General features: G+C 36.5%; 1 pseudogene; it reads right to left on the minus strand.

Annotated features, from left to right (window-relative positions):
* Positions 1–687: 687 nt before the first annotated feature.
* LOC148561889 (uncharacterized) lies at positions 688–1,020 on the minus strand (annotated as a pseudogene).
* Between the last annotated feature and the right edge of the window lie 2,970 nt (positions 1,021–3,990).

The following is a 3,990-nucleotide window of genomic DNA, read 5'->3' on the forward strand; positions in this document are numbered from 1 at the left end:
CAGCAAAAAAGAAGAAAAAGCGCGGAAACGAGAAACACATTATAACAACTTGGTTGGATTTGGTTAGATAAATGACTTGAATGTAGAGTTTTTTCGAAAATTATATTAAACTTTTAAATTTTGATAAGAACAAATAATTTAAAAAAAAATTATTTTAAATGCTTTTAAAAGTACTCTTTTCTTTTAAAAGTTACAAGTATAAATACATAATCTTTTTAAAAATTATAAATACCTAATCAAAAATTTTACCAAACTAAGTTTACATGCATCCAACTATTTTACATAATATTAATAAAAATAATTATTTTTTATATTAATTCATTAAATAATTATTTAAAAAAATAGATGTGATTCAACCTATGTTAAAAACATTTTATTTTTGTAAGTGTATCAACATTAAATTCTTATTTCTGTCCCATTGATGAACCATCTTGTCGTGTTGTTCCGCCATGACGTGCTAAACAGTTAAAAGGAAGATATATGAGAAAAAACAAAAACAACCGAAAACAAAATACAATAATGTTAAAATTTGCGCGAGTCAAAGACAAGCTAGGTATGATAATCTGGCATGTTTTAGGACAACTCATGGCATTCACAAAACTTAAAGTGAACTACTCTCCATGAATTACTACCGAGAGCATGCGTCTCAGTAATTACTACATTAATTATTACTTGTTTGTCTTGTGCTCAATAATAATGATCCTTAAGATGAGTAGCAGCGAAAGGATTAATCTTGATAACTAGGCCAGGGAAAACATCATCAGGGTCATGAATATGTGGGTTCTCTTCAACAATATAAGGGTCTCCACATTTCTCACCAATTGTTTGCAGCGTCTCTCCCTCACGAACCACGTATATTTAATCACACCCCCTCTTGTAATTCTGATGATGATGATCAATAATAATACTTGTGCTGGTTAATAGCTCGCAGGAACTCAGCATGAGCATCAGCGTCACCAGCATTGCGCAGTACCATGAAAACCTCTCTGCCATCGCTCTTGAAGAACACTCACAAGCCATGCTTTTAATTAATATTAAAACACATCATATCTATTTGATTATATATATATAAGAGAGAGAATTGAATTGAATTGAAGTTGCTATCACTGGTTGTTGGAGTGGGTTGAGATCGATGGATCTTTCAGTGAAGTAGGTGAATGCCTGCCAAGTGTTCAACAACGAATAGGGTTGTTGGAATCAAAATGGAAGACCACAAGATTTGGTTTAACTGCTTTATCATATGCCTTTGGTCTTTGATTTTGACTTAATTAATTTGCACCCCTCCCACCTATAGCTAGTAACAAGCTTAATAATGCGTGCATTGCACCCACGAGTGAAAACATGTATAAAAATATGATATGTGAATATAATTATAATTATTTATAAGTGATATACATCTATATTTTAATCATTTAGTTTTAGCAAATTTTTACAATGAAAGTCTTAATCTAAAAGGCAGTCCATAAGAAAAAGAAGTCAACACAATCGAATTTGGTGGTGTTTGAACTCGGAAAAAATCGTGCCCACAACCGGGAGAAAAGGTAGAAGAAGTGCAAATCGGAGATCACCCTAAAAAGACGATGAATATAGGGGCTAACTTGGAAGGAGGACTGAAAGTACAGCTCGTTGACCTCCTACAAAAAACTCCGACCTTTTCGGTTGGAAAGTCTCCGATATGCCTGACATAAATCTCGACCTGATATCTCATAAGCTCACTGTCCACCCGAGTTCCAAACCTATTCATCAAAAGCGTCGAAAACTCGGACCCGAAAGGACACAAGTCGTGGAATAATAACTGCAAGCATTACTAGAAGACGGATTCATAAGAGAGGTCAAGTATCCATTATGGCTGGCTAACGTGGTTCTGGTAAATAAGTAGAATGGAAAGTGGAGAATGTGTGTAGACTACACCAACCTCAACAAAGCTTGTCCCAAGGACCCATACCCTCTCCCGAGCATTGACGCTCTGGTTGAATCAACCTCAACTTACCGGTATTCGTCCATCATGGACATATACTCGGGATATAACTAAATCCCGATGTATAAGCTGGACCAAGAGAAGACCTCTTTCATTATTCCTAAAGCTAACTATTGTAATGTAGTAATGCCTTTTGGATTAAAAAACATCGGAGCCACATTGAAAGAGTATTTTCGTATGGTTAGGAATTTCACACAAAATAATTCCGTTGGTAGTATAGTTTCCAATGATGACAAGTCATCTTATGCTAGTTTCACAAGCATTTTTCATTTGTTTCATTAGGTTTTATGCACTTTCTTGCACAATAAGTAAGTGATTGGAGTAGAATTTCATGTTTCCTTGACTCAATTAAACATTGTCGATTTTTGTATAAAATCATGAGATTTATGCACAATTTAGTTGATTATTATAGATGATGCAAAATCTTATGATTTTGGTGAGACTTTGATGGCATGTTTAATTGATAACAGATAAAGAAATGAGAAAAAACAAAGAGAAAAGCAACGTGCAGGAGAACGCTGTGATCACTCAATGAACGCTACGTTCACAAGGGCGCATACGCGTACTAGCCACCCCCGCGTGACGAAGCAAGTTTGGAGATCCACGCCCACGCGCAGATGGCGCGCCCGCGTGCATCGAGGATCAGCGTTCACCAACAATGAACGCTACGTTCATTTCGAGTGAACGCCTGCGATACTTTTAGAGTGGGAACTTGAAAAAGGGAATTGACGCGCACGTGCACATGCCGCGCCCGCGCCGATGGAATAAAAGTGGTGATGGATGCAGACGCGTACAAGACGCTGGAACACAGAATTAATATTTGCCTATACACGCGCAAGTGCACAAGGCGCGCATGCAGACATAGCGTTCATGGCGCGAACGGAGTGTTCAGTTAATGAACACTGCTCAAGGGCGCGCTCGCACACAGTACGCGCCTGCGTCGATAATGAGGAATGCCAGGGATGCGCTCGCGCACAGGACGCACCTGCGTCAGTGAAAGAACGCTGCGTTCAATTTGATAACGGTACGTTCACCTGAAGCTGCAACAAATGGCCATTTTTGATCCACTTCATGAAAGACCAAAAAGCCCACTCCAAGTGCTGAAGGCCTGAAATAGAAAGTGTATATATAGATAGGAATTTAATTTCAGGGGAGCTCTCTCTTAGTTTTCATTTTTAGAATTTTAGAATTGAGATCAGATCTGAAGTTTTGCTTTCTGTTTTCGTTTCCTCTCTTCTGCAACCTGTCACTTTCTGTTTTGGATCTGAGATTTGGATTGAAGAATTCTTCTGAATTCCTTCAATCTGAAGTCATCCTTTACTTTTCCTTGCATAGTCTAAGAATTGAAGATCTGATCATAGTTTGCTTTCTAAGTTTCTTTCTTCTGCAATTTCTTCATTTCTGTTTTGAGAGCAATTGAGACTAAATTTCCTTTTCTGTTTTGTTAATTTTTTGCAATAGTTAATTTCTCTTCTAAGATTCTAGAATTGGTTTACATTTTCATTCTGCTTTAACTCTTCTGTTTCAATTTCTATTTTGGCACTGAAATCCTAACTAATCTATTTTCTGAATTTCTTCCTCTGAGCACTCTTTATTTCACTGCAGTTTACATTTTCAGTTCTGTTTTGATTCCCAATACCCAAATCCCTTTACTATTCATACAATTTAAATTTTCCAGCAATTTAGATTCAGTAATTTACATTACTTGCACTTTAAGTTTCAGCTATTTAGTTTTCTTGCAATTTAAGTTTCTGCTCTTTTAAGTTCTTGCACCTTAAGTTTTTGCAATTTTACTTCTTCTGCATTTAAGATTCTGAAATTTTCCTTTCTGCTTTTTAGTTTACTTGCAATTTTACATCTGTTAATAAAATTTCACTCAAATCATCAAATATTCGCTTAACTAAATTTATCACCAAACTAAAGTTACTCAATCCATCAATCCCTGTGGGTTCGACCTCACTCTTGTGAGTAATTACTACTTGATGCGACCCGGTACACTTGCCGCTGAGTTT

The sequence above is a fragment of the Arachis ipaensis genome, chromosome B6, assembly GCF_059453495.1.
Source record: "Arachis ipaensis isolate K30076 ecotype BB chromosome B6, ASM5945349v1, whole genome shotgun sequence".
NCBI lineage: Eukaryota > Viridiplantae > Streptophyta > Magnoliopsida > Fabales > Fabaceae > Arachis > Arachis ipaensis.